Source organism: Miscanthus floridulus, chromosome 14 (genome assembly GCF_019320115.1).
Source record: "Miscanthus floridulus cultivar M001 chromosome 14, ASM1932011v1, whole genome shotgun sequence".
Lineage (NCBI taxonomy): Eukaryota > Viridiplantae > Streptophyta > Magnoliopsida > Poales > Poaceae > Miscanthus > Miscanthus floridulus.
The window spans coordinates 56,121,533-56,145,878 of NC_089593.1; positions in this window are offsets into that span (position 1 = coordinate 56,121,533).

A 24,346-nucleotide genomic window follows, 5' to 3' on the forward strand; every position below is an offset into this window, starting at 1 on the left:
GCTCTAGAAACAACCGCTTTCACATTGAATAGGGTACCATCTAAGTCAGTAGTTAAGACACCACATGAGATGTGGACTGGTAAGAGTCCCAATTTGTCTTTTCTAAAAATTTGGGGTTGTGAAGTTTATGTCAAATGACTTATGATAGATAAACTAACACCTAAATCAGACAAATGCTTTTTCATGGGATATCTGAAGGAAACTTTAGGGTATTACTTCTACAACCGATCAGAGGGCAAAGTGTTTGTTGCTCGAAACGATGTTTTCTTAGAGAAAGAGTTTCTCAAAAAAGAGAAAAGTGGACAAAAGGTGTATCTTGAAGAAGTTCAAGATGAGCCAGTTAGGAAGGACACTACGAGTGATGCTAATGTAGCGGAACAAGTTGAGATACCTATGGCAATAGAAACACCGCCACAACAACAAAGGTCAGCAAGAATCTATGTGTTGCGTGGGGATTTGTAATTGTTAGATGATGATGAACCTGTGACTTATGCGGAAGCAATGATGGACCCAGATTCCAAGAAATGGCAAAGTGCCATGAGATCCGAGATAGATTCCATGGGAAACAATCAAGTTTGGAACTTGGTTGACCCACCTGATGGGGTTAGACCCATAGAGTGCAAATGGATCTATAAAAAGAAAAAGGATATGGATGGAAATGTTCACATCTATAAAGCTTGACTTGTTGCAAAGGGTTTTCGGCAAGTTCAAGGAATTGACTACGACAAGACTTTCTCGCTAGTAGCGATGCTTAAATCTATCTAGATCATTCTAGCAATAGCTGCTTATTTCGATTATGAGATATGGCAGATGGATGTTAAAACAGCCTTTCTAAATGGGAATTTGGATGAGGACGTGTATATGATATAGCTCGAAGGTTTTGTTGATCCAAACAATGCTGAAAAAATTTGCAAGCTTCAGAAATCCATTTATGGGTTAAAGCAAGCATCTCGGAGTTGGAATATTCATTTTGATGAAGTGGTCAAAGGGTTTGGCTTCTGTCAGAATGAAGAAGAACCTTGTATTTACAAGAAGGAAAGTGGGAGCGCTGTTGTATTTCTGATCTTGTATGTGGATGACATATTATTGATTGGGAATGACATTCCTATGTTGCAATCCGTAAAGACTTCACTAAATAATAATTTTTCTATGAAGGATTTAGGAGAAGCAGCATACATTTTGGGAATCAAGATCTATAGAGATAGATTGAAGAGGCTTATAGGATTAAGCCAAGATACGTACATTAACAAGGTGTTGAAACGATTCAACATGGAATAGTCCAAGAAAGGGTTCTTGCCTATGTCACATGGTATGCGCTTTAGCGATAAACAGTGTCCTTCAACAGCTGATGAGCGGAAGTGCATGAGTAAGGTTCCATATGCCTCGGCAGTTGGTTCCATCATGTACGCCATGATATGTACTCACCCAGATGTCTCATATGCTCTAAGTGTTGCGAGCAGGTACCAAGCTGATCCAGGAGAGAGTCACTGGACACTTGTTAAAAACATTCTTAAGTACTTGAGAAGGACTAAAGATGTGTTCCTAATCTATGGGGGTAAGGAGGAGCTCGTTGTAAATGGTTACACCGATGCTAGCTTCCAAATTGACACGGATGATTCATAGTCTCAATTAGGTTTTGTGTTCACAATAAATGGTGGTGCTGTAAGTTGGAAAAGTTCCAAGCAGGAGACGGTGATCGATTCTACAATAGAGGCCAAGTACATTATAGCTTCTGGAGCTATGAAGGAAGGTGTTTGGATGAGGAGGTTCCTCATTGAACTTGGTGTGTTTTCAAATGTGTCTAGCCCATTGAATCTACATTGTGACAACAATGGGGCAATTGCGTAGGCTAAGGAGCCAAGGAATCACCAAAAGTGCAAACATGTACTGCGGAAATTTCACCTCATTCGAGAGTTCGTTAGATGAGATGAGATCAAGATGTGCAAGATACACAAAGATTTGAATGTTGCTGATCCTTTAACAAAGGCTCTTCCACAGCCTAAGCATGAGGCGCACATAAGAGCTATGGGTATTAGATATCTTCAAGATTAACTCTAGTGCAAGTGGGAGATTGTTGGGAGTATGCCCTAGAGATAATCATAGAGATGATTATATTGCCTTGTATCCATGATATAATATGAGTTCATTGAATTTCCATTAAAGACAACCTGTATCGAATAGCAATTATGTGAATTGTTTGTGAAACTCTTTTACTCGAATGGTTATTCTAATGGTGTCCCTTGTCAGAGTTCATATGAGGACACACATGAATAATGGATCAGCACATTATTAGTTGATGACTATGTTTTACAAATCATAGACATGGAGATGTCAAACTAAAAATGTGGGCACATGTATGACATGGGGCTAGATTGACCCAACGTGAGATGTCGTTATTATCTCTATTCACATCATGTACGTTATGTCCTTAGACCTAAGATTGTTGTACATATTCAAGATGTGAAACGACCTACTCAGGGACTATCAAACGCTACTCCGTAATAGGGTAGTTATAAAGGTGGTTTCGAGAAACATGCTATGAGACATAGACAATCAAGATGAAATTTGCCCCTCTCTATATGAGAGAGATATCATTAGATCACTCTAATGATTAGATCAAGAAATGCATGGCCGTGCTTGGGTTAAGTGTTAACCTATGAGTTGGACCAAATATCCGAGGCAAGGGAATAACAAGTATGTGGTTTTGTGGTGGTTCGTCTGATATGATCTTTGCGTACACATAGGAGTTGACATGCCTTGCTAGAGGCCGCTATCAACTAATGGCCGAGTAGGAGTACTCGGGCCACGTTTATGTGTGCATGAACCCATAGGGTCGTACGCTTAAGGGGCTGGAAGCCTAGTTTGGATTGGATTCGAATTAGACAAGGCTTAGGGTTACTAATGGGCCTCCAACTCGGGAGCTCATTAGTGATGCCTATAAATATGTGGGGTGGGCAACAGGGCTAATCAATCCATGCCTTTTGGCAGCCACCGCCGCCCATCCTACGCCCGCGCCTGCTACTCCTCACGGACCTAGCAGTCCGAAGGCGCAACGCTTCCTCCCTATACGTGTGGATACCTCAGAGGTGTTGCATCTAGAGCACAAGGATGAACCGCATGAAGGGGACGGATGGACGGATGACCTCGCAACTACACGGCACTGCTATGACGTGTTCGACTACATCGAGTCGCTTCCGCTACACCTGCGTGTCTAGTGGTAATCCCATGATCTATAACTAGCAGTAGATCCTGGCTTATGAGGTCGAAATTTTTGTTTTCTGGCTAGCGTAGCATCCTCATAACCCTACAATGCCGAGTGACCAGACGCTAAGTGGGTCTGGTCAGGCATGACTGGACGTGTCCGGTCTTCATTTTTTGCGAATGGAAGCTTACTGGAAATGACCAGACACTGAGGTCCTACGTCTGGTCACTTTCAAGCAGCGCATCCGGTCACAACTTAAATGTACTGATGACCGTTGAGATCGGGTGATTAGTGTTTGAAGCAGGGACATGTGGCACACATCGCGCGACCAAACGCTGGGGTCCAGCGTCCGGTCGCTCTAACCGGCACATCCGGTCGCCCCGTTTTTTAGTGGACTAAGGAGCCAACGGCTCTATTTCGTGGGGGCTTCTATTTAAGCCACATGGCTGGCTCATGCTCACTCTCTTAGCCATTTTAATTGATATAGCAGCCTTGTGAGCTTAGCCAAAGCCCTCCCACTCATCTCCATCACTGATCCATCATCATTGTGAGATTAGGAGAGAATCCAAGTACATTGCTTGAGTGATTGCATCTAGAGGCACTTGGTATTTGTGTTTCACTGTGGGATTCACTTTTTTCTCTTGGTGGTTGCCACCACCTAGATAGCTTGGAGCAGTGAGGATCATCAAGCGAAGGTTGGTGATTGTCTCTAGCTCCGATCGTGGTGATTGTGAGGGGTCTTGTGCCTTCCCCGATGGAGTGCCAAAAGGTAACTCTAGTAGATTGCTTGTGTCATTGAGTTACCTCACTTGTGGGTAGGTTCTTGTGGTGTCCAATTGTGTGGACGAGGTTTGTGCAACACCTCTTAGCTGCCGAACCACCAAGTTTTGGTCGACACAACGGGGACTAGCGTGCCGGCAAGCACGTGAACCTTGGGAGAAAAATTGATTGTCTCTTGCCCTTTGGTATTCTCTCGGTGATTGATTTAGTATTCATCTTGTGATTGGTTCACTCTTCTACATGACAGTATAATCACCCTACTCATTTATATTCTTGCAAACTAGTTGTAGCAAGCTGTTTAGTGTAACTAGAATTGAGAGCTTGCTTTGTAGTTTAAGTTCATCTAGTGGAGCTCTTTAGTGTAGCAAGTGTTAGAGCTCTTAGTGAGTAGTGAAATAGCAAATTGTGTGTTTAGTGATCATAGAAACTAGAATTGTTGGATAGGTGGCTTGCAACCCTTGTAGTGCTAGAGCAAGTTTGCATTTTGCTATTTGTTATACTAATCAAATTGCTCTAGTTGATTTATAGATTTTTAAATAGGCTATTCACCTGCCCCTCTAGCCATATTAGGACCTTTCAAGGGCTTGGAGGCGCTCGTTTGTAGCGACTGGATTGTTCGCAGCCTACACGTGGAAGGCAGCATCATAGGCGATAGTAGCGTCGACAAGCAGGTTCTAGATCTCCACCTCAACATCTACCTTCTCGCCTCGTGCCAAGCTGGCATCTATTTGGGCGATGCTCAGTGCGGCGTGCATGGCTTTCATCTCATCGTTCATCATGTAGCTTGTCAGTGTCCAGACTACCTCATGAGTACAATTCTGTGGCCTTGCGGCAAGACTCCTTTAACTTAAAGTCTTCTTTGTCGTCTAACAATGCATCAGCAGAAGACTATCCAGGGTCAAACAGGATCGGTGATGGCGTGCAACGATGTTCCGTCTCTCTACACAATGCAAGCCAAGTTCAAGCCCACTGGATAAGGGAGAGAGTGATATGATTGTGAAGGCAAATGACTCATCAGACTGTCTAGAGCAGTAGGTAACGGAATCATTGCTGGTGGCTACCCCCTCTGGGGGATGGTTCCCGGGGCCACTTTCCAAGCGTGACCGCGGACGAAGAACACAACTCTAGGGCCAACAATCCTCGAGATGCCGTCATGCCCACATCTACCTATTGAGAAAGTAGGAAATTTCCAAATACTAGTTAAGTTAATAAGCAACATGAACACAAATACTAATGTGGGCATTGCTTGCATACTCAAGTTAATTTAATGAAGAGAAACAACATGAAAAAATTACATTGTCAGGAGGAACTGGTAGTGGGTGTGAGACCACGCCGATGAGAGGTTCGTCTGTCGGTGGAGGATGGTCGGCACTAAAGGCCTCCGAGGACTCTCCCCTACCACGATCTAGCATGTACTCTCTCATAACCTTCATCACCCATTGGTCTAGGTCATCCTCATGGATGGTGACCCTCGACTTGATTGTAGGGTCCGTCGGGCCTCAGAACTCCCACTGGGGGTGGTGCCTCATCTTCAAGGGGAGGACCCGATGGTCGATGAAGGTATGGATCACCCTCATCCCCATCAGGCCCTGGTCCTTTGGGTCCATGATCACATCCAACAAGTAGGGCACACCCTGCTTGTCCTCCTAGGGCGGTAGTTCCTCCCATGACTCCGGGAGGTCACCACACAGCCAGTCTAGAGAATAAGACGACAGCGGTGGGGTCTCATTGGGGATGTACAACCACCATTTTTGCCACCCCAAGTCCGCGAAAGGGTAGCGGTCAAGGCTTAGGTTCCTATCCTCCATTCCAGGATGAAGTTGGATCAAGGCGCCCCCATCCGAGGAAGATGGACCCCCCAGGTACTGAGCGAACCACCTAGAATAAAGACCACCATAGCTCATAGTGTGCAGGGACTCTAGCATGCTTTATTGTTACTCTTGCCTTTGTATAAATATAAACAAAAACTCATGTGCAATGTGAACAGAAGGAGAACAAGAGGAAGGCTGTAGAACACGATCAAGGACTTGATGAACAACATGATGATCCAGGACTTGAACATCATGGTTGACCTGATGAAGATGTTAATGCTATGAAAGTCTTCAAGGACTTCCATACCAGTATGAAAAAGGGCCTGAGCGATGCTGCAAGAGCTGCAGTTGTAAGTACCTTCATTTGCTTTCCTTGAAATCTACTGAACCCATTGCCATAAAAGAAGGAAACATAGCAAGAGCCTAATGTGACAACATCATTTAATTTTGTAGTGACAATTTTACACCAATAAATATGGTACCTGTACATTGTTCTTATGTAATCTCTATCAGTAGTAGGCTGGAAATGACCTATGCATTATGCTTATATAATCTCTATTAGCGGTAGGCTAAGGAAGTCCTATTCATTACTTGTTATGAATTAATCTCTTGGGTTTTCAATTGAAGTCCTCTTACACTATCTGTAACCTAATATTTTACTGATTAAATTTCATAGGGAGCAATGAAAGCTATGCAAGCAGAACCTGTTGCTGATGGGCAGCAACTAATGACTAGTACTGATGTTGTTTCCAAGGTCCTCTACCTCTCCTAGGGCAAGCCCCCCTCCCAGGCAAGCAGGAAAAGCCTTTTTTGAAGAATGTTTGTATCCTGAGAAGCTCCACCAGAGCAGAGACATCGGCGAAGATGACACTTCGGGAGCAGCTTGTTGGTGAACAGGAAAGTACCACTATCCTCGTTGAACTAGTGGATGAACTGGAGAGGAAGACAGAAGAGTCTAAAAGGGAGTTTGAGGAATTCAAGAAATGACAACAGGAGGAGTATAATAGGCTCTATGAGCAAGTCATGCGCTTAAGCTCTCCTAGTAATTAACTCTAAGTCTTCAACTCCTGTGGCTTGATGCGGTGAATATTTGTGGTCTATTGTGTGGACTCATGTGATGGTTTGTTGTGGTGATACTCTATCAGTGGCTTGCTGCTGACTTGTGAAATGTTAATTGTATGTATTTGATTGCCAGATTGAATAATTATGTTGTCAATCTATTTAGTAGTGAGAATCTCAAATTACTTTTCTAATGTAGTTAGTCCTGCACATGGTAGAACCAGGACAGGCCACGTGATTAAAAATAAAAATGCGACACATGGACCAACTAGTTTATGACACGTGAATTGGCTAGGGCATGACACGTGGCCTATTAAAAATCCGACACGTGGAAGGAAATCATCAAGCCACGTGGACGTATAAAAATATGACATGTGGACATATAGCATCATGACACATGGTCAAATAAGAAATGGACACATGGACCAATAATAATACGACACGTGGTCCAATAAAGAAGTGACATGTGGTCCAACAGCAACACGACATGTGTGCTAGTAGGAAACTGACATGTGGAACAATAGGGAACCAACACGTGGTCTAGTAAGAACCTAAAACGTGCAAGAACCAGAGATGGTCATGTTGTGCAATAAGAAGCTGCCATGTACCCAAACCATCTCCAATGCAACTGGCTATAGCATGTACATGTGGAAAGCATCTCTAACGGAAGCACCCACCAGTGTGGTAGCCCCTTGCCACGCATGCCAAAATAGTTCTATGACGTTCTGTTTTTCATCACAGATCAAGCCACTTCTATGACAATTTGTGAAAACCGTCATAAAAGTCAAGTATGATGCGACTTCTGTGATGAACCGCTTTTCGTCATAAATTCATCATAGAACTAAAATTATGATGAATTTGGCTCCTTCATTGACAAAAGCTATTCGTCATGAAAGTGGATATTCCTAGTAGTGAACTTTGATTCAGTATTTGGCCCTTCTATCCAATCTTTAGGCTATACCATAGAACATCCCTATATAGCTACATGAAAGGACGGGAGTACCCATAAGTCTCCAACGCACATTTAGATCGATTAAGTAGTGGAGCTGGTGGCTAGATTTAATCAATGGTGAAACCGATAGGTAGGAGGAGAAGGAGGTTGCTAGCAAAGATCACGATGAGCTGCCGACGGCGCACACAGTGACTGTGGATCTATCCATTTTCGCCCCATAGGCGGCTGCATGTTGTTGACACCTATGGTGGCACATAGAGACAAAATGCGCAAGCACATGGGTATTGAAGTAGTTTTCACCCAGTGTATTATCGAGTATTGTATCCACAGGGAAATGTGTGTATGTCGTCTAAACACTAGTTTGTCTAGGGATAGCAATCAATGTTTAAGATATGAGTAGAGAGGATTCCTATGGTCATGACCCTATGCAAAGCAAGGCTTATGATTCTAATGTTCACTTCGGGACGCCGCTTAGACAGTAATGCACCGCCAATAGATAACTCTACCGATGCGACTACGGACCTACTAATTTAAGAACCAGCTCAATTTGGCGTGGACTACAAAGGATAGACAGGGCTATCACCTCCCGCTACTACCACACAACCAAGAAGTAGGGAGCAAACATAGGTAGCCAATAGCCTAAGCACCACGCTTATGCTAATGATTACAACTCTAATCCAAAGGCCTAACAAGGACTAGAGTCCTCAAAAGAACTATGAACCCATGAACAAAAGAGCACAAAACTTACTTTAAACAGAAATCAATTACCAGAAGTATCTCAAATGTAGACTTGGAGAAGTCTAGATCCACCAAAGTACAAGTCGTAGAGGTAGCACCGACAGGCCGGTACTTCCCCCAAACTCTTCCCTCACTCTCTCTCTATTTGTGTACAAAGAATAAATTCTAACTAGAGGACTAACCTCTCTTGAATGCAATGCCTGATCCTAAGATGAGGACATGAATTAGGGTTTTAGGATGGCTCTAGGGAGGGGGATAGGGGTTGCTATATATGGGGGCACCTGGCACCCTCCCCCTCTTAGTTCTCCTCATTGGTACTAAACTTTTCACCATATCTCATTAAAATGCACATGGCCTTTATTGACCAAATTCTGAATTGGACCCAATTAATCCCGTAGCTCATGATGTGTAGTTTTTCTTTTATTTGTGATATTTATATCTTTTCATTTCGAGCTCCAAATATAGCAAATAATATATTCTTTTTTATTAGCTCGATGATCTCTTCATAATGGTGCACTCCAATTGACCATTTGAGATAATTTTGTTTTTGTGAAAAATTAAATATCCAGCGAGACAAATGAGAGCACCAAAACTTGTGGAACTTGTTAGAATCAAACCCTATAACTATGTTTGGTGATGGAATTAAGTATATATGTAGGTTATGTTAACATTTTATAATTGGTGTTAACCACCATCAACAAGCTCCCCTAAGCTTAACCTTTGCCAGTCCCTGAGCAAAGCCAAACTCAGTAATGGATCAGGAGTTGCTACTATGTTTTACGCCTCAAAAGTACTCATGTGTTCAATAAAAAATTCTCCTCTGGATTAGAGTAAACTGATTTGACTTTCAAACTTACCCATATTACCTTCAACCATGGGGCTTCTTAGCCTTCACTTGGGTCTTGAGAAATTAAAAGACAGAATGATCAAATCAAGCATTATGTCTCAAGTTCTTTGTTTTCACCATTGTTCTAGAGGTTTTATAAGTTTGCAAAATACAATTCAGAGATTCTATTATATGACACTCTCAAGTCTCTCAATATATATGATATTTGTGGATCCTCACCAAGGCAATAAAGATGTTATGCCTTTTTCTCTTCCTACCACTAAGGCTTATGTGGAGTTCATAGGTAGGGAGAAAGTTAGGGCATACTTGCAGTGCATATATTGTAAAGTCAAACAATGGATCTAAAGAGAGTTGAGTCATACAATCAAATCAAGATATGAATGTGTGTGCATGTATGGTGGATATATTTGGTGGCTAACCTAATTCTACTTTGCTCCTTGAAAACTTATCTCTCTTTTCAAACTTGGAAACATTTTTGCAAGAGAACAGGGGCTATCTTATTCATCTCTTTTTTTTCTTTTCAGATAGGCATCTGAGTACCCATTGTTTTCAATATCTTGGACACTTGTCTATTTTTTCAACTCTTTTTTCTTTCTTTTATGAATAACTTTTGCATAGCCCCATGTCTCTTTTCTGCAACAAAACTTTGAGAGATAGCTTACAAGAACTTGGAGCATTGATTTAGCAGATAGAAAACCTAACAAGCATATTTTTGTGTTCACCCCTAGTGTAGGAGTAAAACATTTTTGAGTGGATCTAGATGGAAGGCATGTTTTTGCGTACTCCTAGTGTAGGAGCAGTAGGTATATATGACGTGTACGTGATCTTGATTTTAAGAGCATGACAAACCTCTCATAAGGGTCAACAAAGCTTGATAAAACTCAATGCAAAGCAAGCAGCATATAAGTGGATGTTTTTCCTAGCCTAGATAACATGTATGGCTCTGGTGGGAATTCAAGCTTTTGTCATACAGGAACTCATCATGTAGCATTTTTGTATTTTTCAAAAGATAAATCTCTAGAACTTTAGTGTCACTTGGAATAAGATAAACAGTAGCTCAGACCTTCTCATATCATATCCGTCAATTACCAAGACTTAGCTCAAGCATATGCTACCCACGAGTTTTAAGTTCAGAGTAAATCCTTATATCAAAACAATCTTTTCCAAAACTCAGGAGAATTCAAGACTGAAAACTAGGTACTTGAAAGGAATTACAATAGAGCAACTATTTATCATTTCCATTTTAGGAGATTGTCCTCAGAGTCCTTATTATTTATTTAGCTCTTAAAAGAAATTAAAGTAAACTATAGACACTATACACATTATTAATATAAAAAACTATAACTATTTATTTTGTTTTTAGTTTTTTAACATATATATAAAAAGTAAACTTAAAAACAATAAAACAAATAGAGAAGAGATGCTTACCTAGATACACGGGGGTGGCTCTCCCCCAAGCTGGTTAATGTCGTGCTTTGCTCTAGAGGTTTGCCTCCCCCACACTTGAATTCTATTACCTCGCATAAACAACATGTGGACACAAGCACCAACAAAAAGACTTGGGAGATCCTAGTAATACTTTAGCAGGTAAACATGGTTTTTAAGGGTTTTTCACAGAGTAAAGAAGAAGAGCTGAATTGCAAATATTATTTAAATTCTATGAAGTTAATTATATCTAATTCTTCTTCTAGCAATTGTGTGTCATGGAAAACTTTTAAACACTGACCATTTACCTTGAAAAGCGTACCTTCATCTTTTTCAAGTGTGACTGCTCTATGAGACGATGCACTAATTGCCTTGCAAGGTCCTTCCCATTTGCTTCATAGTTTCCCATGTCCAAATAACTTCACTCTAGAGTTAAAAAGCAACACCTTGTCACCTGGTTTGAATTCCTTCTTTTTCAATCTTTTGTCATGCCACCTCTTTGTCCTCTCTTTGTAGAGATTTGCATTATGATATGCCTTTTCTCACCATTCCTCTAGCTTAGAGAGTTGCATCTTTCTTTTCTTCCTAGCTGCTTCAAAGTCCATGTTCCACCTTTTTATGGCCCAATTCCAACTCGACAGGTAGGTGGCATGTCTTCCCGTAGACAAGTTGGTATGGTGACATTCCAAGAGGTGTTTTGTAAGCTATTCTATAAGCCCATAGTGCTCCGTGTACTTATCTTTCCATGCTGTCCCCATCTCATTAACGGTCTTCTGTAGAATGTTCTTGATTTGCTTATTTGACGTTTATGCTTGTCCACTAGTTTGAGGATGATATGGTGTCGTGATGTTATGATGGACCCCATGATCTGATAAGAAGTGTCAGAACTTTCTATCAATGAAGTGAGGACCTCCGTCACTAATTACCATGCATGGAACTCCGAAGCATGGAAAGATAGTCTCAGAAAACATCCTCTTGGCGTTATTGGAATCTATAGCTCGACATGGTAAAGCTTCAACCCATTTTGAGACATAGTCGACTGCCACCAGGATGTATTCGCACTGCTAGGATTTTGGAAATGGCCCCATGTATTCGATTCCCTAGACATCAAAGAGTTCTAACTGGAGGTTAGTGGTGAGTGGCATGGCATCTCTTGCATTGATATTCCCATGTTTCTGACATGGGATGCACCTCCATATGAAATATTTGGTGTCATCATACATGGTTGGCCAGAAGAATCCACTTTACCAGATCTTAGCATTAGTGCGGAATGCCCCATAATGTCCTCCATATGGGTATGAGTGGCATCTTTTAATGATCTTGGTTGCTTCCTCAGCCGGAACACACCTCCTAAGCAGTCCATCGGAGCAAACTCAAAAGAGGTACGGTTCATCCCGTAGGTGGAGGCGACTTTCATGAATGAGCTTCCGCTTATTCCTCACTGGTGGTACATAACCTATAACCATAAAATTAACAATATTTGCATACCAGGGGTCAAAGCCTGCGACCTTTAGGAGCAGGTCGTCCCATAGAAAATTGTTAATGGGCAGCTCCTATGGATTCTTGAACTGCATTCTTGACAAGTGATCGGCTGTAGAATTTTCTATCCCTTTCTTATCTTTAATTTCTAAATCAAATTCTTGAAGCAAAAGCATTCATCTTATAAGTCGAGGCTTAGCATCTTTCTTAGTAAGGAGATATTTAAGAGTAGCATGATCAGTGTAAACAATAATCTTTGCTCCTACTAAGTAAGATCTAAACTTGTCAATAGCAAAACAACAGCCAGGAGCTCTTTTTCAGTTGTTGCATAATTAAGTTGAGGTCCTAATAGAGTTTTACTAGCATAAGAAATTGCATGATGCTTTCTATCTTTCATTTGACCCAAAACTACCCCTATAACATACTCACTTGCATCACAAATGATTTCAAAAGGTTGCGACCAATCAGGGGTTGAATGAATGGTGCAGAGTTGAATGCTTTCTTAAGGATTTGAAAAGCATTTAAACACTGATCATCAAACTCAAAGGGAGCATCCTTGGCTAGCAAACTTGTAAGGGATCTAGCAATATGAAAAAAACTTTTATAAAATGGTGCTAGAACCCCGCATGACCAAAGAAACTTTGTTCCCCTTTGACATTCGTAGGAGGAGGTAGTTGTTCTATTACTTCTGTCTTAGCTCGGTCTACCTCTATCCCACGTTCAGACACCAAGTGAACAAACACTATGCCTTCTCTAACCATGAAATGGTATTTTTCCCAATTAAGGACTAAGTGCTTTTCCTCACATCTTTGCAAAACTTTGTCTAAATTTTCAAAGCAATCATTGAAAGTTTTTTCATAAATAGAAAAATCATCCATAAAAACTTCCATGATTTCTTCTATCATATCAGAAAATATAGACACCATGCACCTTTGGAATGAAGCTAGAGTGTTGCTGTTGACACAAAATGTGACACACCGTGCCTCACACACAGCAAGCTGGAAAGCGTGGCTTCAATCGGGTTCCCGGGTGTTTCGTGATCCGGAAGCGTGCCAGTCAGTTTGACCTAAAAACTAACAAGGGATAAAATAATTAAATGCCAAACCGAAACATGTCGGGTGAGACCAGACAGTTCCACATATACGGCCCTGAAGCCACTTACAATGACATACGGCTATAGAGAGCTGCCTGCCAACAAGTTTATAAACCATTCAGCTAATCGTAAGATGAATGCACGTAAAGACCTGATTGCCGAATGCATGTGCATGGGAAGACATGTTTGAAACAAGTGAAATTAATTATGAGTTAATGCATAACCAAGCTCAGCAGTCCAGCCGAATTGGGGTCCATGAAGAAGGAACGTGCAAATAAAAACGATTAAACTAATCTAAAACCTGCATCTGCCGCATGACACCTGGTTTCCTTTAAGCTTAAACGTGATTAACATGCATGAACCCATGACATGTGACAATCTAGATTAAAATAACTCAGCCATTATGAGCATGTTATCTATTTGCAAAGGTAGTATGAAAAGCAATGATCGTCGAAGCACGAATAAAACCATAAGAGAGAGCCGAACAATATCAATCTAGATTGGGCAGAAGTGTGTTACAAATATATAAAATATTTAAAACATGCAACACTGGATAACTTAATGAATCTATTTAGATTTGCCATATCTAATAGAGCCGATAACTATCTTGCTTTCACTAAGCATATTGAGCAAACGGCTGCCGCACGGTATCTACTCATAAACAAAGCATAAGCAAAGACTTCTTGATTGTCAAGCAAAGATCCGCCGCACGACCATTGAAAAACAAACAAGACTACTTGCATCACGTTTAAATCCACCGCATGATACTAAACATGATAACAAGGTTGTCGGAACTTACGGAGGTCGACGGATCGATGACTCCTCTCGAAGAACTCGACGACACGACAAAAGGACTCGAAAGTTGGCACGGGGCCGGTTGTATTGATTTGGTTGTGAACCCCTATTACAATGGTCGAGGGTCAATATTTATACCCTAGACAAAACACGAGTCCTAGAAGACTACGATTTACAAAGGAACTTTTAAACAAACTTGGAAACTTACGATTCCTTACCCTAAACTCTCAGAGTCCTTTATTATTACAACTTTCATCTTTTTGATCGGCCTCGCCTGCCATCTTCTGCTTTCCCGAATGGAGTCACCGCCTTCTGGAGTAACCGACCGCACAAGCATTTAGCCGACCGCTTGTTTTGTTTGCCGAATACCCTTCTTCCCACATGCGGGTCTACCTGTCATCCTCCAGAATCGACCAAAATCTAGTGTTAACACATGCCCCCTCAATTTCGGGATAAAAGTTGTTTTATTCTAAAATTGACCACAAGCTCCTTCTTCCTCCTAGGTCAGCACCGTTCAACACCGCAGCCGCTGCCCAAAAATTCAAGCTTTCAGCGCAACCTCGGACCTACTTCGAATCTTCAATGGCGACCTAGGATGAAATCCCAGAGGTAAACTTTACTTATATTCGGCAATTTTCATTTGATCTTCCCGTTCCTCTTTTGGCTTATTCCTCTTTGATTTCAATCACCTTCTAAAGGAATACAAGAACTAGATTTTGATCCCCTATGCTGCCAACCTTGACTCCTATTTCCATGGCCCAATGGGAAATCCTGACCCTTCTGAAATTATCAAGAAGGAAACCCAAAGAATCCCTTTCAAATCTGGGATCATCTCGCCAAACCGATGGCCAAACACGTTCAAGAATTGGCCATTTCCCCCAATCGCCGGATGGCGGAATTGGTACAGGAGAATGCTGGAGAAAAGCAACAGCCACTAGGAAAGTCAAGACATCAGTCATTGTCTGGAATTATCCTTAGCAGAAACACCCAAAAATGATTCCCTTTTGATAGCAGCTTCCCATTTTTGGTCTGACACTATTAATGCCTTCATCTTTGGTCATGGTACGATGACCATCACTCTAGCCGACGTGTTCATGATGACTGGCTTGAACGTGTCACTGCCAGTATACCCCTATAAGTACAAGAGCAAAAGTAATCAAAGAGCCGTTAGCTCTGGATGTGGATGGGTCAAACACATCTAGAACTACATGAATGCATCTGGCACCGTCTCTGACAAAGAGTTGAAAGCCTTCATGAATATGTGGCTATGCAGATTCATCTTCTGTGGAAAATCCAATGAACCAACCCTGAATCACATGGTGATGGCTGAAGACTTAGCTGCAGGCACTCAGATCCCACTAGGCAAATATCTCTTAGGGTCTATTTATCATATGATGCATCAGATTACTCTTCAGATGCGCCAAGGTGGAGAAATCTCTTGTGTGAATGGTCCCTGGTGGCTAATTCAAATATGGCTCCAGCTATATATGCATCAGATAACCTCTGTGAGCCTCTTCAATCTAAGTTTTCCTTCAGTTAACTATGCTGAAGGCAGTACAGCAAAGGTTAAGGCTTATCAGACTTATGGGGAAGCAGCATCATCTATAAGCATTGACATAGACATCGGTCATTTCTTCAAGCTATTTTTCAAAGGATTTGGTAATGTGCTCTGGTTTCCTTACAGAGAAAATAAAAATTTGACTTTGCCCTGCAAGTTTAGCTATGAAATTGGTTGTTCAGGTCAAGAATCCACAGAGATTTTCAACTCCTTTATCAAACCTTGCACTCTGCCAGCCGAATTTCATCATGGGAGGTTAGTGCAATCCACCTATGAATTCTACTATCCAAATATGGTGGCCAGACAATTAGGATGTGGCTAACTGCCTCCAAGATTCCTCTTCTCAACAATCATAAAGTCAAGGGAAGTAATAACAGAAAGAATGGAAGCCAAGAAAATCTTTGAATTAGGATGGGAATCACCAACATACGAACCATCTCCATTTGGGCTAATAGATGTTGCTCATCCCTTCTTTGTCTCTTGGTGGCAAGAATGGCATGCTCATATCTTCAATATATCAGTTCATTCTTTATGCAAAAACTTGCAACCCGATTTTGCTTCTGATAGTGAGGTAATTTCATTATGCTCATCATTTCTTGCTCTTGAATCCACTTCTTATTTTAACATCTGGTTATGCATAGGATCTTGAGTTTACTCCCCCAGCCAAAGCAATCCAGTACTATTCGGCTGGTCCCAAGCCTGCTCTGGGGTTTGATGCTCCAAACTTAAAGGAATTCATGAAAACTCCTGCAACTTTGGATTCAGTACCTTTAAAGGCACTCATGAGAACTCCTGCTACTTCAGCTGCTGTATCTTCAAGAGGAAAAAGCAAAAGGAAAACACTTGAAAGTTTTCTCTTACCCAAGAAACCAAGGACCAAGAAAGCCAAATTATCTCTTAAGGTATGAACCTTTTATTCTCTATCAGATTACCAACCTCACTTAGCAGTAAACCTGACCACCTCTACATTCATTACTTCCATTGTAGCCACAAGTCGAAATTCCTACACTAGGCAATACCTCAGCACCTGTAGAACCAACCCCTGAAGTTTCTACTGAAGATAAAGAAATCCATGATAGCGAAACTTTAGAGACTCATGAAGCTGAAGGTTCAAAGGCTCATAAATCTGATGAGACTATAGGTAACATTGTTCAACCAATTCTCTTTTTCTCCTTTCTTTTTTTTCTTAATAACATCTATCTCTTATGCTCATTATCATTTACTTTATTGAGAATAGATGAAATCTTAGATGAACTGGCAAGGGAAACTTCTCCTGATCAAGCTCCAAACCCATCCCTTCTGAACCTCCAGCCAAGTTCTCCAGCAAGCCAGGGTATAACCCATCCTGATGATCAATCAGCTCAGCAGGTAATGCCTTGTCTTATACTATATTTTAGCAAAATTACCCAATCGGCTAACACCTCCTTTCTTCTCTTTTCTTTAGAAGAACATCACTAAACCGACCACTAGTTACTCCTTCTCTATTGAGGACTACATCATTGAGAAAGGTGAAGAGATCACTTCTCATCAAACCTTATCGCTGGAAAATCAGGCTCGGCTAAAAGAGGTGATCATTCTGCTGAACAAGGATACCATTAGTCTGGTTCAGGATGCAGACCAGATAAAAGACCTCCTTGAACTCATTGATCAAGATATCCCCTCTGCTCTCAAGGCCCCCCTAGAATCTACAGCCCATCTTGATGATCACTTTGCTATGGTGAGAAGGGCAACCAAGAACATATCTTCGAGGGCTGCTCTGTAGAAGGATAGATCTTTGAAAAAGCTAGAGATTAAAGATCTTCACTCTCATATCCAGACTACAAGAAATTCCTTGACAACCTTGGAGCCTGAACTGAAAGCCATGGAGGATGAAAAAAGCAGACTAGAAGCTCAACTAGCTGAACTGAATGCCAAAATTCAGTCTCACAGGGCCCATATAGCTAATTTGCCGAAGGACATAGAAGCAGCTTCACTAAAGATAACTTCGACCATCAAAGAAGACTAGCAAATCAAAACCAAGTTATCCAGCATCCAGAGTTCTAAAGATGAAGATCAAAAAGTGCTAGATAATGTTAGCTGAATCAGGACTGAAGCCATAGAGACAATCAATCATCTTCTAAACAAGTAGACATTGGGTTTGTAATAAACTTAAGTGTGATATCCTCTTTCCCTTGATCAACCAACTTTATGTTTACTTATTTTTATTCATTCGAAAAAAGCAATCGGCCATTTTCCCTTAAATTACTCGATTAGAATGTAGCCGATTGTCTCCATTCTTCCAATAGCCGAACGAATCCTAATTTAAATGTTGTGAGGGTATAGCCGAACAATGCTGGCTCCAACAAATCAGGGAGACAGTCGAGCGACGTCCGATTTAACCCATGCCTGGCCCAGCCCAGTAGCGGCCCAGCTGAAAGGGAAAACCCTACTCCACCGTTCGGCATTCTCGCCCCACGACTCCGTAGAATTCGCCACGACTCTTTGCTCTGGCTTATAAATAGACCCTTCCGTTAGCCTTCATCGCTATCTTCGCTTTAGCGTTCTCACATCCGTCTCCTCCACTTCCTTCGTTCGATTCATTCCAGAAGAAAACCCTAACCTCCACCAAAGCAAATGGCGAACAGTGGCGACCGTGGCAAGCGTCCTGCCGATGGGGAGGCTGAAGGAAGCAGAGCATCGCGCTGCCGGCGTCGTGGGTACGATTCGGCTTTTTGCCCCCTTGCAATTTTCTTGTTCATCTCTTAGTTTCGATTTTTTCTTCCTCATTCATCAGGATAAGGGTTATCAGCTCCAGCCAATATCATCTCCTTCCTCCGGCAACAGCAGCTCAACCAGGAACTCAATCATTCGGCTCTTCTAGCTCTTCAAGCTCCTATCATTCCAATCCTTGGGGCCCAGCGGAATCAGTAGATGCACACCATCCGTACTCTCACGAGGAGGCGCTCAAGTTTCGCTAGGAGAGGGACGAAGCCCGGGAGGAGCTAGGCGACGTCTCCAAGAAATTTGGCATCGATCAAGCCGAATGGGAGGACCAGCGGAAGCAACTCTGCGACGCCATCACCGGTTTGATATCTTCATTTGGTTTTATCATTCTGGCTTCCCTTGCTTGCTGACCCATTTTTTTTCTTTTCTACCCAGCTCTTTCTACGGAGAATGACCGCTTGAAGGTGGCGGCGAACAAGATTGCTGACAAGGTGAATGCCTAGGGGGAGACATCCGAGGCATGCCTTGATGCTGTGGATGGCCGTATTGATCAGGCCGTCATCCAAGGTGTGCACCTTGGCGCTTCTCTCGGGCTGGCGGCAATGACCTCCCAAACCAACGAGGACTACTCCTTCTAGCCAGTTGGCTTCGCTGGAGGACGCCCGGACAAGATCGATGACATCGATGAGCGTCTGGAGGCCTACGATGATCATGCCGCTGCCCTTGCCGAATCCATAAACCCCCAGTCCATCCTCAACAAGTTATTTGAGGAGTAGTTTGTATTAGGATGGACTTCTATAAATAATCTCGTCTTTTGGAAGAATACTTATTTCTTTGATTCTTTTCGGTAAAATTCTGCCTGCGACTGTCAGAAAAATGCTGAAAACAACCCGGTCTTGCACAAACATTCTTGTGCTAGAGGCGATGCAAACTGCATCGGCTATTTTGTGCTAAAGGCGATATGAACAATATCGGCTATTCTCAGTCTTATATCTGATTTTTAGGCTAAAGGCGATTTTCTCTTTATCGGCTTTTCTGATCTACATTCATAAACCAACCTCAACACTGGGGTAATATTTCTTAAGAAATCTTCCATTGATAGCTCTGGTAAACTCCTCTCCAAATAAAGTCCTCAATATGTATGCATTGCCAGGTACACATTCTACTATTTGGAAAGGACCTTCCCAATTTGGAGACCATTTGCTGAACGCCCTATCCTTTGTTCCAACTGGCAATATAGTTTTCCAAACCAAGTCTCCTTCTGCGAACTGCTTCAGCCTAACCCTTTTGTTATAATACTTGGCGACGCGTATTTTATTTTTCTCAATATTTTCCAATGCCTTGAGACGAATCAAATGTAAATCTTCCAATTCATCTATCATCAGATTCTTATAATCTTCTTCTGCCAATTCTTTCTGTAACACAACTCGCCTTGAACCCAACCGTAATTCCCATGGTAATACAGCATGATGCCCATAAACCAGTTCATAGGGAGACATTTGAGTGGACCCATGACAAGCCATTCGGTAAGCCCACAATGCTTCATTAAGAACCAAGTGCCATCTCCTTGGTTTTTCATCAATCTTCTTCTGGATGATTTTAATCATAATCTTATTTGATGCTTCTGCCTGACCATTAGCTTGTGCATAATAAGGAGAAGAATTATACAACTTAATCCCCATACCTTTGGCAAAGTCACAGAATTCTAAAGAAGTAAACCGAGTTCCTTGATCAGTCATTATAGTTTGAGGAATCCCAAATCTGTGAATTATATGTTCCTTAACAAAACTGATCATATTCTCTGACGTTACCTTCTTCAAAGGAATAGCTTCAACCCACTTGGTGAAATAATCCATGGCCAAGAGTACAAATTTGTGTCCCTTACTAGAAGGAGGATTGATCTGACCAATTAAATCTACACCCCATCCTCTGAATGGCCAAGGTTTGATTATGGGATTCATAGCAGATGCTGGAACTTTTTGAATATTGCCAAATTTTTGACAATTGTGACACCCTTTGTAATATTCAAAACAATCCTCCAACATAGTTGGCCAAAAATAACCAGTTCTCCTAATTATCCACTTCATCCGATAAGCTGACTGGTGTGCACCACACAATCCTTCGTGAACCTCATACATCACTTTCTTGGCCTCTTCTTGACTTAAACATTTTAGCAATACTCCATCGACGGACTTGTAATATAACTGATCATCAAGGAACACAAATTTGAGAGCTTTGTACCTGAGTTTTCGGGAAACCTTTTGAGATGGACCTTTCAGATAATTGGTAATTTCGTATCTCCAATCACCATCTACTTGATCAGTATTTAAAACACCTTCTTCTATAGCAAAAACCTCCCGACTCTCTCGATATCCAGAAGCAGCTTGAGCTAACTTATTTGCTTCTTCATTGCACTCCCTAGGGATATGATGCAAGGTTACTACCAGAAAACTCTTCAAAAGTTCTCTACACTCTTCATAATATTCTCTTAACACATTGTTCTTGCATTCATACTGACCACTCAGTTGATTAATCACCAACTCAGAATCCCCAAAGATTTCAATAGCAACGGCCTTTACTTCTATAAGAAGCTGAAGCCCTCTAAGCAACGCTTCATACTCTGCCTGATTATTAGTAACATGAAATTCAATAGGAACCGCATACTCAAAAGTTTTTCCTTGTGGGGAAATCAAGAGAATACCAGCACCACCACCTTTGTTACAAGATGATCCATCGAAGAACAAGGCCCAAGGCACAATGCTCATTGCCTCAACAGAAAGATCCCGATGTTGGGTAATAAAATCGGCAATAATTTGACACTTTACCGCCTTTGCCGATCCATACCTATAATTAAATTCTGACAATGCTAAAATCCATTTGCCAATTCTTCCATTCAAAATCGGCATTGATAGCATATGTTTGATTACATCAAAACTAGAAACTACCACGCATTCGGCATTCAACAAATAGTGCCGAAATTTGGTACATGAGTAATACACACACAAGCAAAGTTTTTCTGTAGCCGAATACCTTGTCTCCGGGTCTAGCAGCTTTCGGCTAAGATAAGCTATGACTCTTTCTTTTCCTTCAAATTCTTGCATAAGGGCCGATCCTATTGTTAGGCTACCGGCCGCCACATACAACTTAAAAGGCTTGTCAAGTTGTGGAGGTACCAGCACAGGTGGTGCTTTCATATATTGCTTGATCTCATCAAAAGCCTTTTGTTGTATGTCACCCCATACAAATTTTTGATCTTTCTTGAGCTTTAATAAAGGAGAAAAGGGAAAAACTCTCTCTGATAGATTGGATATGAATCTTCTTACAAAGTTGATTTTGCCTAACAATGATTGTAATTCTGTGAGATTGGTTGGTGGCACAACTTTGTCTATTGCTTCCATGTTCTTTTTCCCAACTTCAATTCCTCCTTTATGAACTAAAAATCCCAAAAACTCACTGGCTGAAACTCCAAAGGCACATTTGTTTGGATTCATCTTCAAGCCATGCTTCCTTGTGCACTCCAGAGTCTTTCTTAAATCAGCTAAATGTCCTTCATGATTTCTAGACTTGACCACTACATCATCGATGTAGATCTCTATAATCTTGTCGATCAGCTCGTGAAAAATATAATTCATAGCTCTTTGATAAGTTGCACCAGCATTCTTTAACCCAAATGTCATGACTATCCATTCAAACAAACCAATATGACCAGGACATCTGAAAGCTATTTTTGAAATATCCTCCATTGCCATAAAAATTTGATTATAGCCAGCATTACCATCCATAAAACTAATGACTTCATAACCTGCTACTGCATCTACCAGTAAATCGGCAACTGGCATTGGGTAACCATCCATGGGAGTAGCCTTATTAAGATTTCTGAAATCTATGCAAACTCTCATTTTTCCATTTTTCTTGTATACCGGTACTATATTTGAAATCCACTCTACATACTTGCATGGCCGAATGAAGTTTGCTTCTATTAATCTTTCAACCTCCTTCTTCACATCGGTCAATACTTCCTCTTTGTATATCTTCCGTGGAGGTTGTTTATAAGGACGAAATCCAGGTTTAATGGGTAATTGATGCTCAATAATGGAACGATCCAATCCAGGCATTTCCGTGTAATCCCAAGCAAAACAATCTTTAAACTCTTTCAACAGATCTATCAACTTTGATTTATATTCTGGGTCTAACTTTGCACTAATATACATCGGCCTTGGCTTAGAACCATCACCAACATTAATTTCTTCCAACTTATCAGCCGACATAAAACCACGTCCCAACTTTCCTTTGTTGCCATCGACGAGATTTCCCATTAAAAATTGCTATGAGAGCCGACTGCTTGGATCGGCTGTTGACCCTCACTGAAAACATTTACAGGACCTTCTTTCCACACTTTTCTAGAGAAACAATCGACGCCCTCATATTCCCAGTAGGTAGATTCTGTGGCAGCAACACTTACCGAATCATCAGCATGTACAACTTCAACGTCATCTCCAATCCATTGAATGAGAATTTGATGCATGGTTGAAGGAATGCAGCAATTAGCATGGATCCAATCTCTGCCCAAGAGTAGGCTATATGCCCCCTTGCCATCAATGACAAAAAAGGTAGTAATCAGAGTTTTTGACCCAATAGTCAGCTCAACATGGATAGCACCTCGGGTATCGGAAGGATTGCCAGCAAAGTCCCTAAGCACCATGTCAGTTTTCAACAATTCTTCATTAGTCATCCCAAGCTTTCTGAAGGTAGTATAAGGCATGATATTGATAGCAGCCCCTCCATCAACAAACATCTTGGTTAAAGGCTTGCCATTGACATATCCTTTTAAATAGAGTGGTCTCAAGTGATGATTCTTGACCGGTTTGTCAAAAACAGCCTGCCGTGTTAATATAAGCTAAGCCATCAAATCCTGACATTCACTTTCATCAAAATCAGAGTACACCTCTTCTTGGACATCTTGGCTTTCGGGAGCTATAAACTCTGATGGGAGGAAAAAAGCCATACAAGCATCAGCCGAAGGACCACATCCATCAGGCTTCTTCTTAGGACGCCATATTTGCTTTGTCTCAGTAACTTCCTGTTCCAACTCCCTATTCCTCAACCGTTGAACTCTTCTTTTCTGACTTTTCTTCAGGCCTGGAGGACACCACTGTTCTTTTTGCCATACGCATCTATAGGAATCAGCTTCTTTGTCATGCACCCTATCATGAATCCAACCTTGACCTACAAATCTTTTCCTTTGCTGATTCTCAAAATCATCTATTTTTAAGCGCCGATCATCTTCAGGAACCTTCGTTCCAAGTCTTTCATAGACAGGACGGCGGTTGACTCGAGATTGCCTATACTCGGAGTACTGAGCACTACACTCTGGACAATTATTTCTTGCAGGCAACCTCAAGCCTTCATTCCAACAATGCCTAAAGAACGAACAACCCCAATGAGACTACTCCTGTTCTGTCATGTATTCTTCTTGCTCCCTTCGATATACCTCTTCCTCATACCTCCAGCATTCTTCCATAAACCATTGCTTCTTATAGTATTCCTTCCCTTGCTCTCTCTGTCACTTGTTTAGCAAAATACGTGATGTAACTCTGGGTTTGGAAGTTTGACCTTTCTCGGTTCGGCTATTCTGAAACCGAACTCGTTGCTGCAGCTCTCTACTGGTGACTTGCCGATCCGGGTCAACAGCACCACTTTCCTTTGCTCTATCAGAGGTCAACACCTTTACCTTGCCTTTACCTTTGAGATCATTGGCAGAGACCATATTCACAGAGAAAGAAATCATATTTTGTGGAAAAGGCTGATCATCAATTTTCATCTTGCCATCAAACTTCAAATGTCCCTCTTAGATAGCTTTCTGGATTTGTATTCTGAACACTCGGCAATCATTGATAGAGTGAG